Below are 15,692 nucleotides of genomic sequence, written 5' to 3' on the forward strand. Positions count from 1 at the left end.
CCCTCCGTCCCGCTAAAGTTGGCAACATTCGTTTCGGCACGGAGATTAAGAAATTGAGTGTTAATATGTTTTAATAGAGTGTGGCCTACAATTGTTGACCAAATTAGTGAGTAATTGTTGACTTAATCAAAGTAATTTTGGCATTTTTAGAAAGTGGCCTACAATTGTTGACCAAATTAGTGAGTAATTGTTGACTTAATTAAAGTAAACTTTTGCCATTTTTAGAAAGTGGCCAACTTTAGTGGGACACCCAAAATAGAAATGTTGCCAACTTTAATGGGACGGAGGGAGTAATATATTTATCAAAAAATAATAATTAAATACTAAACTTATTAAAAATTTGAATATAATTTAAAAAATATATATTGAGTTTATTTATCGGGGCGAGTTTCGGGGCCATCGGGGCGGGGATATATAAACCCGCTCCCGCCCCATTAGGGGCGGGTATGCGGGTTTGCGGGTAAAATTGCCATCCCTACCCGCACCCGCCCCCGCGCACCTATGCAATCTAGGTTGAGCGTGAACCAAATTTTCCCCATTCTGCAAGTTCTAAAACAAAAAAACACCAAGCACACAAGTCATCCCAACAGTGTCCACAACCATTCACGTCAGAGAAGGTAGTTTTCTTTAATTCAGTACAATTATCTCATTGCTAAAACAGTAATCGACAGCAAAGATGAACAATAGTTACATATCTCTAATTCTAATCTCACGAATACAGTTGTTTCTCAATAAGCAATAAAAAGGAAAACAATCATAAAAATAGGATCTTGAGCTGATAAAGGACTGTTGCGCCGGAGACGTCTCAAGCAACGACGACGCCGGTCGATTCCTGAAACAGAAAATAATTTGAGATTTATTAGTTTGTGATGTTTAAACTGAAATAGAAATTAAATCGGAAGTTTGCTGGAATGGGACTTTGAACTGGAAATAAAGGAGAGGGGGGATTAGCAGTAGCAGCAGCAACAGTGGCAAACCATCGCGGCGGAGGCATGGCTGACGGTGGTGACCGTCGGCGCTGCCTGAGCCACGGCACCCGCGGTGGCTGCTGACAGTAGAAAGGGAGAGGGAGATTGAGCGAGAGAGTGAGATAGAGACAGATAGCAGAAAGAGAAGGAGAAAGGCAGAACGAGCGATGGAGGAAGAGAGGGGAGAGCAGGGCGGCGGCGACCACCGGCGCTGCACGCGCCGTCGCAGCTCGCAGCGGCCGCCGCAGCCTGACCAGAAGAGAGAGAGAGAGAGATCGAGAAAGGGCAGAGAGAGGGGGGGGGGGGTTCGAGAGAGCAGAGAGAGAAGTGGAGAGAGAGATAGGGCTTACCTGAGGACGACGGCGGTGGCGGCGGTGCGACGAGGACGACGGCGGTGGCGGCAGGCTTCGCCGGTGAGATTAATTCCAGAGGGGAATAAGGGAGGTAGAAACCCTAGGAATTAGATTTTATGATTTGGGGATTTAGTTATAGGGAAAAGAGGAAAGAAGGAGGGGGAAGAGAAGAGGCCGGCCTCGCCGCGCCGGAGGCAGCGAGGGCCGGCGACACTAGCCGGAGTATAGGGAAGAGAGAGAGACGGTAGGGAGAGAGAGGGGGAAAGCATACCTGCGTAAGAACAAAAAAATGAAAGAAGGGGAGAGATAATTAGTTTAAAAGAAAATTCTGGATTTTAACATAACTTTAATTTATTAAAATAGAAAATGGGCAATTGGGCTTAATTTAGTATTTGGACCTAACAATTTCTCATGAGCCCATTCATTTCCTAATAAGCTTAAGTATAATAGATTATTGTTGGCCTTATTAGTTAGTTAAGTGATGGATTGATTTACTGAATGGGTCCATAATTTACTTAACTATACTAAATTATTATGTTAAATCCAGTAGTTCATGTAAATGAGATTAACTGTTCAGTTGGTTAATTAAAGTGTTCAAACATATAGAATTCTTTTAAGTAGCTATTAATAATTTATTATCCTAAGTATTTATGCATAATTAGACACTAGATTATTGGGAAATCAAGTACTGAAAAGAAAAGTAAATTGGACTTATATCTATTTTAAGTTCATATTTATTTATTAATTAGAATGGGTACCACATTTGAATCTATGTTGGTATTTGTTGATAAGGTTGCCAAATGGCAGTTAGTCTTCAGTCCTTATTTAAAAAAGAATATCCCTTAAGACCCACATACGTACTCTTTAAGGTAAATCCATATTAGTTTCTCGTTATTTACTTAGTTAGTTAATTTATACTGAAGGTCATATACAAAGGAAGGTGAATCCATAGTTCAGAATCACCTGAATCATTAGACCACGACCAGATGGGCTTTCTTATATAAAAATCAAAGTTTAGATTATGTTGCAGTTGAATAAAATCTTGCGAACTATTATCATTGCCTATCAATTTTAAGATTTATGTATGATACCTATCTGGCACCAGCAGTTAATCGAATTCGGGTCATGTTCTATCCAGATGTTAGACAGGATTAGTGTACACAAGGGACCGTGAGCCGGTTAGCGTATCGGCTGATCTAGGACCGTGAGCCGGTTAGCGTATCAGCCGGTCTAGGATCGTGAGCCGATTTAGCGTATCGGCCGGTCTAGGACCGTGAGCCGGTTTAGCATATCGGCCGGTCAGTGACCGTAGAAGGTGGCCACCTTCTCGGCACACAGTTATTATTGCAGATATGGTAGAGCACAAAAGAACATAGTCTGATCAGACGAACTTTAGAACAAATAAATGACTAGTGGGTGCAGACTTTTTACTAAAACCTCTGTACGCCATGAGAAAAGGCATGATAATTTACAGCTTTAGTATGCATGTACGTATCTTTGGCTTGTGTCCACTGAGTATTTTATACTCAGCCCTGTATGTATTTATAAACGTGCAGGTTGAGCAGAGACGATGATGAGATGGTGTCGAGCGGTCTTTTGTTTTGTTTGAATGTATATTTCGAGACGCATGTCTTTAACATGCCTCTCTAGCCAGTCTTCCGCTTCGAACACTTATTTTGTGTAAAGATCACAATAGGTCTTCTCTATTGTGATTCTCTTATGTAAATTACATCTTTGGCTTGTGAAATCCTTTCAAGTTTATAAAGAGTGACTTCTTTATACATTAAAATTTTCTTTCGGTTCAGTGTAAACTTTCGATCCGCTTCTAAAAATTAATCCCTTTCTTATTCCCGCTTCTTAATTCCCTCCCTTGGTCATGATTCCCCGGATTAACTATCCTTAGTTAAGCCCGGTCGTGACATAGTTTAAGCTTTATATTCTTCTGGAATTATGGTTTTCAGCTGAGTAATATTCTTAGAACTCTTTATAATATGTATGCTTGGTGTACTTGAGGGCATCTGCCGACTTTTGCTGGTGGATAGACATGGTTCTACTCCTTTATGGCAAACATGTTCTATTGGAAACTGTAATACATGCTTAGCTTGGCCTATCTGCATGAGTGAAATTTGTACAGGACACATGCATAGTTAGAATTTAATTGCTACATGACAAACGAGTTGAAACAAGATGCATGTTGACTTTAAAGGCCTTTAATATTCATTTGTGTTCTTAAAGAATTTGCTAATGACTTCATAAATGTTGCTCATGATGTATAGACCTGTAAGGTCCAAGTCTAACTGAAGTATAAAGGTTACATTCCGCCTATTTCCTTTGATGATGTTGGTGCCACTTGATAATTCTTATTTTCTAAACTGCCCATAGGTAGATATTGTCACTGTCATATTTTACTTTTAGACTCCTACATATTTTGTTTTACTTTTCTTATTTTGCAGGAAAGCAAGTCTATTCACTACTACAAAAGTTTACATACATAACAGTGAATAGATAACGGTTTTTTTCAAAAACTGTTATGTATGAGCGCACTTTTAGGAATAGATAACGGTTTTGCGAAAATTCGTTATCTATGTACTGTTGTCTAAATGCATAGATAACGGTTTGAACAAATGCGTTATGTTTTTGCGTTATCTATAAGTTGCATACATAACGGTATTACAAAACCGTTGTGCCACCGTTATCTATGACCATCTTTTATAACAGTAATTTACAACGGTTTTTGAACCGTTATGTATAAGAGTCATTTACAACGGTTTTTGAACCGTTATGTATGAGCGTCTCTAAAAACTGTTATGTATAATTTTTTTATTAATTTTTTTAAAATAATTTTCTACATTCTTATATTATATTAAAAAATAACAAATAAATTATTTATCCTAAAATTTGAATTTATTCCTAGATATAGACTTTGAAAAATAAAAAATTCATAACATTTTTTTTATTTTATCAACACTTATATAAAATGTAAATTAAAAATCTAAATTAGAAATCTAAATACCAAAAATTGAATATTAAAAGTGAAAAAAAAGAAAAAAAGAAAAAAATTTAGGAAATTTAGAAATTAAACCCCCCCCCCCCCCCCCCCAAACTAGAAGCCCTAGTTTTGTTCGTCCTCTCCTCCCTGTCTCTCTCGACTCTCTCTCTCCCCTCTCGACTCCGCCGCCGGCGCCGCTGCCCCGAGCCAGCCCGTCGCCGCCCACCCTTGTCGCGCTGCGTCGCGCCGCTGCCGCCCACCCTCGCTGCGTCTCATCTCCTCCCCAAATCTCTCTCTCTCTCTTCGCGATCTCTCCCTCTTTGAGAGATAGTCGCCGCCGCTGCCGAGGCAAGTTCCGGCCATAGAAGCACGCCGGTAATTACTCTTCGCGCCGCTACGGTACGTCTCGGTATTCTCTCTCTCTGTCTCTCTCTCTCTTGCTCTCACTCGCCCTATCTCTCCGTCTCATTCATGGCGGCTACCGCGGATCCAGCAGCGTTGGCAGTCATTGCCGCAAACCCGCGCCTCTGCGGCGGTCGAGCCGCTGCTGTCCTGTTATTTATTTATTTCTGATAATTTTGGAATTTTAGCTGCAATTTGTCTATTTCGTTCGAACCACACACTTGAAGAGGTTTTCTCTTTTTTGGGGGTTTTTGTTATTCTCATCTTTTTTGATTTGCTGTCATTTAGAAAGGCTTTTGATCCTGAATAGATAAGGTGTGTTTATTTTGATGTTGGAATTGAAATAATTGGGAAATATTTAAGCTTAAATAGAGAGGGTGTATTTGCTTTGATTAATTGAATCACATGGTTCACTCTCAGCTGCTGCGGACTAGGGTTTTTGCTTCTACCGAGAATGCTTTTTTGAAGCAGCCTAAGGTGTTTCTTTGGTGAGTTTGTGTTTGCGTAATGTTAGATTTGTTGTAGAGGAAAGAATCCTGTTTACATCTATTTTTGCTACATTATATTGGAATTGATTCAAACTTGCTAGGTGCGTCTCTGTCTCTCTCTCTCTCTCTCTCTCTCTCTCTCCGTGTATGTGAAAATGGACAGATTGTAGAATTATAGTAGTTGTAGCTGGACAACAGATTGGTGTTTTTCCATCTTCAGTCGATTTTGAGGCTTCTAATTTGTTATTTTGTTTTATCTTGCAACTGCAAAATTTGGGATTTCTTGATTTCTTAGATCATAATTAAACTGGAGCTAACATTCGAAGACAATCCTCAATTGGATTTTGGAGTGAAAACCCTTTATGTATAAAGTTTTTTACCAGATTGTATTATTTACAAGGATGAGATTTAAGCAGTAACATATAGTTTCTTAAATCACTTACAGAAATGAGAGAGACATAGTGGTAGTAAGAACTATTTTTTCTATTAGAATCATCTAACGTTGTTTTATGTGTGTAAATGCGTTTTACAGGTGAGACGTACAATTTATTTGCATTTCCATCGGAGTGTAACTTCTCAGGTCTTAGATTCAACCTTGACCTGGTTAATTCCATAAAGGAAGGTTCTTATCAAATGCCCGGAACTTCTCCAACTCAGAGGTATTTAAACATTTTAAGAATAGACATTGACTTTTTACTTGAGGCAGGCTCTTGTTTTGATGTTTATGAAGCAAAAACCTGGAGATGGTGTATGCTAGCAATATTGACTACCAACTTTACTATTATTGAGATCTTTGTATTTCTGCTGCTGAACACTTGAGTGATCGAGATCTATGAAATGGAGAAACATGTCATCTGTTTTATTTTATTTGGATACAGAATTATGAGAATGTGCTCCACTCCGGAGAGGAATCAGAAAAGGTAATGTTCAGTCTTTAATGATAGCTGAACAGAGTTAGTTAGTTAGCTTGCTTTTGTGATTCTAGAAGTTATAAACTATTGTATTATTGATTCTAAAGCATGTATAAAGTTTGGTTCTGTTCTGAATTTGTTAGGAATGCAAAGTAACTAGGAAAGGTGGAGCGTATTATGAATTCTGGCAGAACACCAGATCAGTAAAATCAACCATTCTTCATTTTCAGGTAATTATGGGTTGTATTCTTCTTTGATGTCTGTTGTTCATTTTAACGGCTGTAAGTTGAAACTTTGCCAAGGTTTATAAGTATTAGAGTTGGTGTGGTCAATGGTTGCTTTGAAACCTGCTGTTCCTTGTATGAATGCATTCCAAGATCATGCTGCACTTAGTTTGTCCAGTTCTGCCTAATTGATTGCATACATCTTGAATTTAGAGTAAAGAGAAGAATGAATTTGCATTGGCAGGCATCTTGAATGATTCAAATTGTGATTTACTTTTTTAGTCTAATTTATATGTTTAGTTTTCTATTACTTTAGACCTATTTTAATTTTGGAGTCTTAGGTAGATTAAGTATGTCATTATGTGGCTGACGCATAACCTGAGATTAAAATTTTCTGGTGTAATGCCAGGAGTTATCTGGCCTTTTGTCGTCCTCCATTTTTCTTATTTGCTACGTGCTGGGTACCAGCCTCTTTTGCTCACTTGAGTCTGTTTGTGTGCTCTCTCTATTTGGATGAGACTAACTGAGGGATTGCAATGTTCTCATCTGCTAGGATGAAGTTTGTTGTAAAGTCTAGAATGATGTAATGATATTTTGCTTCCATGGAGAGTTTCTCATGTTAGATGTGTTTGGATGTGCATCCATGATTTTGTTACAGCACATTGACAAAGTCTAAATGTGAAATGTACTAAATGGATTCTCTCAATGCTGTGATATCTTCACTTTTCTTGTAGATCCAGTTTCACAATGAGATTAATTGAGATGCATAAGAACATGCTGAATATTTTCTCAATGTATATTGAGCATCATTGTTTTTCTTTGGAGATATATTGAGCATCATTGTTGGTTATATTGAATACATGGTTTCTGAGTTTCCCTCTGTAACTGTGATCGCAGTTGAGGAACCTTGTTTGGTCAACATCAAAGCATGATGTTTACCTCATGTCGCATTACTCAATTATTCACTGGTCTTCATTAAGTTCCAAAAAGACTGAAGTTCTTAATGTCTCTGGGCATGTGGCTCCGGCAGAGGTGCATCTCTTCCTAAATGATCATATGCTGAGTAATTTAAGTTTTGGGCTCTATGCTTCCTTTGTACTTATATAATTTCGCTGACTGATATTATCTCCTTTTATAGAAACACCCTGGAAGTCTGCTAGAAGGATTTACTCAAACTCAAGTTAGTACTCTGGCTGTCCGTGACAATTTGTTGATTGCTGGGGGATTCCAGGGCGAGCTTATTTGCAAGGTAATTCTCTCTCGGTGAAAGATTTTTTATTTTGCCTTTTTTCATATTCAATTTCATAGTATACAATTTACTACTAATAGTTGTATTCTTGGCTGCTATGTATAACCTTGATTATTGTTCTTTCTCAAACCTTACTTCTGTTCAGGGATATTTTGAGGCACTTCTCAATTTGTGTTAATTAATAATCTTCCACTGTATGCCAGGAGCTGAATATTGAGTGGCTTTCAGATCATATAAATGCTCAGATGCTAGATATGAATCCATCATCATCATCATCTCTTTCTTGCATTGTCTTTCTCATTCTGAATGCTCTGAACGCACATTAACATGTCTTTTACTTTTTGCAGCAATCAGATCCAAATTCGACAGATAATGAATGTATGCTTTCATGCCCAACAAGAGTTGTTGCTGTCTAATTCAATGAGAGGAGCTCTGTTTTGAATTAATTGCTATATCTTGTAGATCAAGTAGATGGGAGTCGATGAGCTATGAGGACTACTACAAACGAGAAGGCTGAAGCAGAGAACGTCGTTTCAAATGTCTAGCAAGTTGCGCGCATTTGTAATATTTTTTAATTAAACATCTAGCTAAATAGAATATATGTGAAGTTTTCATTATATTTGGATGATAATGTATGAATATTTTGGATAATATATAATATTGTTATTGTTGATTTTATCATTTTGTCGTTTTATAAAAATTGCAAAATTTAAAAATATACTACAATTATATAAAGTGCAAAAAAACTGTTATAAAAGGTGCAAAAACCGTTATAAGAAGTAAAAAAAACTGTTAACTATGATGGAAAAAAACAAAAAAAAATACAAAATAACGGACAAATTCTCATATATAACGGTAATAAACCGTTATGTATAAGCATTATAGATAACGGTTTCATACCGTTATGTATAGAAAAAAAACTGTTAACTATGATAGGAAAAAAATAAAAAAAATACAAAACATAACGGAAAAATCCTCATACATAACGGTATAAACCGTTATGTATAATCATTATAGATAACGGTTTCATACCGTTATGTATAGAAAAAAAACTATTAACTATGATAGGAAAAAAAACAAAAAAAATACAAACATAACGGAAAAATCCTCATACATAACGGTATAAACCGTTATGTATAATCATTATAGATAACGGTTTCATACCGTTATGTATGAGCGTCTCGTAGCGTTATCTATTCTCACATACATAACGGTTTTTAAACCGTTGTCTATGATACGTATCATAGATAACACCACTATACACAACGGTTTTTTTGCTCATAGATAACGGATAAAATCCGTTATCTATGAGCGTTTTTCTAGTAGTGATTGGTGCAGAAGTAAACTGGGGTGTCAGATTCAATAATGCAAATGATGTTAGTCGTCCATCATACTATAGTCCTTCTGTAAATGAAAGTTAAATTCTGTGACTGTTGTTTTCTGGTCTCAGGCTCAGCACTTTCTAAAAAATCTATACAAGGAGGTAGCACTTCGATTGCAGGGATGTGGAGTGCAAGGAAGAGCTTTTACTCTCAAGGTTGTGTCTCATTTTCTCAAGTAAAAGAGTATATATTTTGATGCAACTGTCACAGTGTCACGACCGGACCTAATTAAGGATAATTAAGCCGGAAAACCGTGAATAATAGAGGGAAATTAGAAGCGGGATAGAAAGGGGATAATCAAACAAGGAGGGATCGCATTTCATCATTTAACAAAAAGGATATTTATAATATAACAGAAGTTTAGTCTTATAGACTCAAATAACTAGTAAGTTCAGATATCTCTGACTTAGCCAAATAAACATAAAGCTTCTGAGTACGCAGCGGAATATGATTCTGATTACATGTATGAAGACATGTAACCCTAGAGTTCATTAATACATAATAAGACAAAAGAGTCCCGCTCGTCACTTCATCACCATCGGCAGCTGCTCAACCTGCACATTTAGAAATATATGCAGGGCTGAGTACAAAAGTACTCAGTGGGCACATATGCCTACTATGAAATATAACATGCTTCGTAAAGTTGTAAATTGTCATGCCATCATAAACAGTACAGCAAGGGAGTTTTTTTCGCTAAAAAGGCCCAAGCTTACTAAATTCATTTGTGATTCTTAAAGTTCGTCTGCAGACTAAGTTCTCTTGTAATCTATCATATCTGGAACTGTGTGCCGGAGAGGTGGCCACCTCTCACGGACACTTGACCGGCCAACCCGCTAGATGACTCACGGTCACTGGTGTACACTAGCCCTGGCAGGATAGCTATCAACTGCTCAGGACCCGAATTCGATTTCATAATAACTGGCAAAGCCACATCAGATAGATATCATACCAAACATTGAAACATTTATGGCAAGACAACAGTTGAAATAATTTTCAGTTCAAAGATTTTGCAATGAAATAACTATTCAAACATAACATTAAACTCATTTGATATATATGAAAGTAACCCACCTGATAGCAAAGCTTTGCTACAGATTAGTGACCCCTTGACGAGCTCTTATTCTTGCTCTCGACCTTTAATCCGAGAAAATAACGTAAGCCTTTAAATCGAGGGAAAATTCTCAATTAAATGAGAATGCGTAATTAAACTATGCATGAATCTCGTATGCATGAACTATTATTCTGAGATAATAATCAGGGAATTTCTATTGTTAATCCAGGCTATCGGATTTAAACAAAAGCTAAGTCTCGTCTCATGAAGCCGGATAATTAACAAAAATTAATCTGTTCTCTTCGGGGTGTTCTAATCCGTCAATTAAATAAACCCCGCTCCTCGTAGTCAATAGAAAATAAATAAATACTTCAGCTTATTCGCTTTATAACCTCATAATTAATCGGCTTAATAAATAGGAATAAGTAATGTTATAAGATTAAATAATTAAAAGGCTCAACATAAGGTAACCTAATAATTAAGTAAAAGTGGGCTTGAATAATTAACATGAGAGGTCCAATTGAAAAAATTCATCGGCTCAAGTAATTAAATAAATCTTGGCCCAATAAATAAATAATTTGATTAGCTGGGCTCAATTAAATAAATCAAACGAGGCCCAACAAAGATAATATAACAGCCCAATTAAAATAAAATAAATGAGCTTCAATTTAAATAAATTCGGCCCAATGAAATAAAATAACCAAAGCCCAACTGAAATGATACAGCAGTCCAAATAAGTGAATAATCAAATGTCCATATAAATTCACAGGCCCAATCAGTAATTAAAAATCGGCCCATATCAATAAATCAAGGCCCAAAATTAATAAATAAGCCAGCCCAACTCAAGCCCACTGAAATAAATACAACAAGGCCCAAAGAAATTAAATAAAGGCCCAAAGAATTTAAATAAAGGCCCAATTACAATAAAGAAAGCCCAATTAAAATAAAAGAGCCCAACTTTAATTAAAATAGGAAAAAGCCCAAATCTTCCCCCCCAACATCTCGGTTCTCTCTCTCTCTCTCAATACACACTCACACGCACCCACACAAATAGATCTCTCTCTCTTCCTCTCAATTCTCATCTCTCTCTTCTCCAATGAGGGCTCGCCGCCGCTGCTCCGGAATCCGGCGAGGTCGACAGCCGCGCCAAGGTCCGACGCCTCCTCGCCTCTCTTCTTTCTCTCGTTCACAGCCCACCAAATCCGGCTTCGTCGATTCAGCGCCGCTGTCTTCCGATTCAGAGCAATCGACGAGTCCTCTCTAGTTTCCGTCGAATTTCGTCAAGTAGCAAGGCTCTGCCTCTGTCGTTCACCATGAGTCGCCGTCACTGAGCAACCGACGAGCACCGCCGCCGCGACTCTCTCTCCGACCAGATTCGCCTCTCTTTCTGCTCCCTCGAATCTCCTCCGGATGTGGCCGAGCAGCAGCTGATCGGCCCGTCATCTCTCCCTTCGTCGACCAGCTTCGCATCCAGCCGCCGTCCAGCCCCCTGTCCAGCCGCCGTCCAGCCCCCTTTTCTCTCTCTGGATCGACGGGCAGCAGCTAAGCCGCCTGCTGCTGTTGCCGTTCTCGGACTTCACCGTCGAAAGTCTGTTGTCTCCATCGATTCTCCGAGCCCCGACGCCGCTGCTGCTACTGGAATCCGGCGAGGACCATCGCTGAGGTCGGGAGTCTTCTACCTTTCACCGCTCGACGCCGTCAACGCTGCTGTCCTTGGAACCGCCGCTGCTGCGTACGAGTCCGGCGTGCCTCTGCACGTCGCCGTGATTCACGGTTGGCGCTTGGATCCCCTTGAGCCGTCGCCCAATCATCGCTTCATGGCTCGACCGAACAGGCTGCGCCCTTTTCCATTCGAAGCTAAGTTCATTCTTAATACTCTATTGTGAACGAAACTCAAAGCTTGTTGTAAACTCAGTTCATGATTCTATTGAGCTCTAGTATTTCTATAATTCGATTATGCAGTGGGTAAAACTAGCCATAGTGGTTTGTTTCTATTTCGAAAGTCCTCATTGTCTAACTCATGAATAACACATAAAAACTGACTTTAGTTGATTGCTATGTCCATTATGCAACAATGTTTTCTATCATTATATACTGATCATGCTTTGATATGCATACAACTGGATTGAATATTTGGTATTGAATTAATACCTTGAAAATGACTGTTGGTTGGCTGATTGTCGTTGGTTTAAATGAAGCTGATAGAATCTGAAATAGAATCATATGATGTTCCCCTTAATAATGCAGGAGGAATACATGGCAGAGCTAGAGAGAGTTGAAGTATGGCTTACCCCTTTGAACTTGGCAGAGTAATGAATGAAGGTTATCTCTCTACTCCTTCAATTGTTGAGGTATTGAGCAAATTGAAAATAGCTGAAATGATTAGTTGTTGCTCTCCATTAATTGCGGTTGATATATGGGAATAAGGTGGAAGAATGTGGTGTTGTTTGGCTGGAGTTAACTAAGTGAGGAGGAGTTGTTGCTCTTCAATTGGCTTGACAAAGTGTAGTGGTGGTGTTGTATGAATGGGGAGAAAAGCATGGTGGAGCGAAAAAGAAAGTTTGTGTAATGATACTGATGACTTTGTATGTTATTATGAGTTGTGGACATCAATGTATCAATGTGATTGGAATATTGTATATTGTTACTGGTAGTTGTAAAAATATGTTGTGTGCGTGTAATACTGTTTTATCGAAGCAGATTGTAGTATTTTATATATATATATATATTGTAATAAACAAATCTCTGTGATTCAGTAACTGTAATAAAATACTGGCTTCGATTCTGCTTGATACTGTATATTTACATAAATCTCGATTTCGACATGTGATAACTCGCTAAAATCGATAAGTTATAAAATGAATCTAAATTAAATCCGCAGATTTAATTAACTCACGAGTCGGAAATAATCCACGACTTGAGTAAAAATAAATTCTAATTCCATCTCGCTTAAATAAATAACGTGACTTTGCTAAGTCAGTTATAACTCTGAAATAATATCATTGACTGTTTTAACAATATAAATTCAGGATCATAAGCTGAATTCATATCAGGATAATAACCGTTTTCATTCACTGATGAACAAAAATAAACACTCATAACTGGATTTAAAATATATAAAAGAGTGGGTCATTACATACTACCCCTCTTAACAAAAATTTCGTCCCGAAATTTGCATATTTCTTCTAAAACAGTTCGGGGTATTTCTCCTTCATTTTGTCTTCAAGCTCCCACGTGGCTTGGTGTCTCCATAAGACTTTCACTGATGTGATTGCCTTATTCCTGAGTTGTTGTACTTTTCGATCTAGAATGACCTCTGGTCTCTCTTCATAGCTCAAATCTGGGCAAAGGATCATCTCTTCTTGGTGGATTATGTGCTTTGGATCGAAAACGTATTTTCTGAGTTGTGATACATGGAAAACATTGTGAACGTTTCCAAAACTTGGCGGTAATGCCAACCTATAGGCTACTGGGCCTATTCTCTCCAAAATTTCATAAGGTCTTACGAATCGGGGTCTAAGTTTTCCCTTGACACCAAACCTAGTTATCCCCTTGGTAGGAGATACCTTTAGGAAGACCTTGTCTCCTATTTCAAAACATAACTCAGTTCGACGTGCACCAGCGTAAGATTTCTGTCTATCTTGTGCCTCTTTTATTCGTCCTCTGATCTGGCGGACTATCTCAACCATCTCATTGACCATGTCTGGTCCTAAAACTTTTCTCTCACCCACTTCATCCCAATAAAGCGGTGATCTACATTTTCTTCCATATAATGCCTCATATGGTGCCATATCGATAGTTGACTGGTAACTGTTATTATAGGCAAATTCAATCAACGGCAGCACTACTTTCCAACTTCCACCTCTGTCTAACACCACTGTTCTCAACATATCTTCGAGGGTCTGAATTGTCCTTTCAGACTGCCCATCTGTCTGCGGGTGGAAGGCGGTGCTGAAATTTAGCCTCGTGCCTAACTCCTTTTGTAAGCTCATCCAAAATCTAGAAGTAAATTTTGAGTCTCGGTCTGAAGTAATTGACACGGGTACACCGTGTAAGCGTACAATCTCTCGAACATACAACTGAGCTAGCTTGTCTGACCCGTGTGTGATTGGTATTGGTATAAAATGAGCACATTTTGTAAGTCGATCCACTATTACCCAAATGGCAGTGTTTCCTCTCTTTGTTTTGGGCAAACTGGTCACAAAATCCATTGCTATGTGCTCCCACTTCCATTCTGGGATCTCCAATGGTTGTAGCTTTCCATATGGCCTTTGGTGTAGGGCCTTCACTTGTTGGCAAGCTAGGCATCTCTCTACAAAGGATGCTATGTCTCTTTTCATGCCTTCCCACCAAAAATGCTTCTTTAGATCTTGATACATCTTAGTACTGCCTGGGTGGGCAGTATAAGGGGTATCGTGAGCCTCACTCATGATTTTATCCTTAAGCTCATCATCATGGGGGATGCATATCCTTCCCTCAAAGAGGATAGCATTATCTGATGCTTCTTGATAATTCTTGACGCCTCCTTTCCTTACTGCTTCCCGTAGTTTTTTCCATCTTCCCATCTTTTCTTTGTGCTTCTACGATCGTCTTCCTCAAGTTAGGTACCGTTGCCACAACGCTTGCTATCGTCCCTGGTGGTTTAATCACTTCTATGCTCATTTTGCTAAATTCCCTTATGAGCACCGTCTCTCGAGTGATGAGAGTTCCCAATTTAGATTGAGTTTTACGACTCAATGCATCAGCCACTACGTTAGCCTTGCCTGGGTGGTAGTTAATACCACAGTCATAATCTTTCACTAGTTCGAGCCATCTCCTTTGTCTCATATTAAGGTCCTTTTGCTCAAAAAAATATTTCAGGCTTTTGTGGTCTGTGTATATCTCGCACCTAACTCCATATAGGTGGTGTCTCCAAATCTTTAGTGCGTGCACCACTGCAGCTAATTCCAGATCATGAGTCGGGTAATTTAGTTCATGTGGCCTAAGCTGTCGTGACGCGTATGCTATCACTTTTCCTTCTTGCATTAGTACACAACCGAGTCCATTTTTGGACGCGTCCGTGTAGATCACATATTCCTTGTCAGCTGTTGGAACGGCTAACACTGGTGCCTTAGTAAACTTTTCCTTGAGTTCTTGGAAGCTCTTCTCGCACTCCTCTGTCCAAGAAAATTTTATTCCCTTCCTGAATAGTTGCGTCATTGGCCTTGCAATTTTGGAAAATCCTTCCATAAACCTCCGATAGTAACCTGCCAATCCTAAGAAACTTCTTATCTCATTAGGGTTAGTAGGCGATTTCCATTCGCGCACTGCTTGCACTTTTTCAGGGTCTACTTTAATCCCTTCTGATGACACAATATGTCCTAAAAACATGACTTCGCTGAGCCAAAACTCGCACTTGCTGAATTTGGCATAAAGGCGCTCCGTCCTCAACGTTTCTAGAACAATTCTCAGATATTCCTCATGGTCTTTCTCGTTCTTCGAGTAGATCAGGATGTCATCTATAAACACCAACACAAATTTATCTAAGTACGGATGAAACACTCGATTCATGAGGTCCATGAATACGGCTGGCGCATTAGTTAGCCCGAATGGCACAACTACAAATTCGTAGTGGCCATACCTAGTTCGAAATTCCATCTTAGGTACGTCTTCTGGTCGAATCTTCAGCTGGTGAT

The 15,692-nt window shown here is 38.8% G+C and overlaps 3 long non-coding RNA genes across 4 annotated transcripts; 2 read left to right on the forward strand and 1 right to left on the reverse strand.

The window, feature by feature from the left end:
- The first annotated feature begins 420 nt into the window (after window positions 1-420).
- On the forward strand, window positions 421-3,118 carry LOC131017882 (uncharacterized). Its single transcript, XR_009099912.1, has 2 exons — window positions 421-617; window positions 2,878-3,118. It is a non-coding gene; the product is annotated as an uncharacterized LOC131017882 (long non-coding RNA).
- LOC131017869 (uncharacterized) lies at window positions 609-2,863 on the reverse strand. The gene is made up of 2 exons (XR_009099897.1): window positions 1,319-2,863; window positions 609-832 (listed from the first exon to the last, which is right to left on the reverse strand). It is a non-coding gene; the product is annotated as an uncharacterized LOC131017869 (long non-coding RNA).
- A 7,796-nt stretch (window positions 3,119-10,914) lies between the features above and the next one.
- On the forward strand, window positions 10,915-12,680 carry LOC131017876 (uncharacterized). Of its 2 annotated transcripts, none has more exons than XR_009099906.1 (2): window positions 10,915-12,368; window positions 12,445-12,680. It is a non-coding gene; the product is annotated as an uncharacterized LOC131017876 (long non-coding RNA). The 2 variants fall into 2 exon arrangements; XR_009099905.1 differs by having other exon boundaries at window positions 10,915-12,339.
- Window positions 12,681-15,692: the final 3,012 nt, after the last annotated feature.

Source organism: Salvia miltiorrhiza, chromosome 3 (assembly GCF_028751815.1).
Source record: "Salvia miltiorrhiza cultivar Shanhuang (shh) chromosome 3, IMPLAD_Smil_shh, whole genome shotgun sequence".
NCBI classification, from domain to species: domain Eukaryota; kingdom Viridiplantae; phylum Streptophyta; class Magnoliopsida; order Lamiales; family Lamiaceae; genus Salvia; species Salvia miltiorrhiza.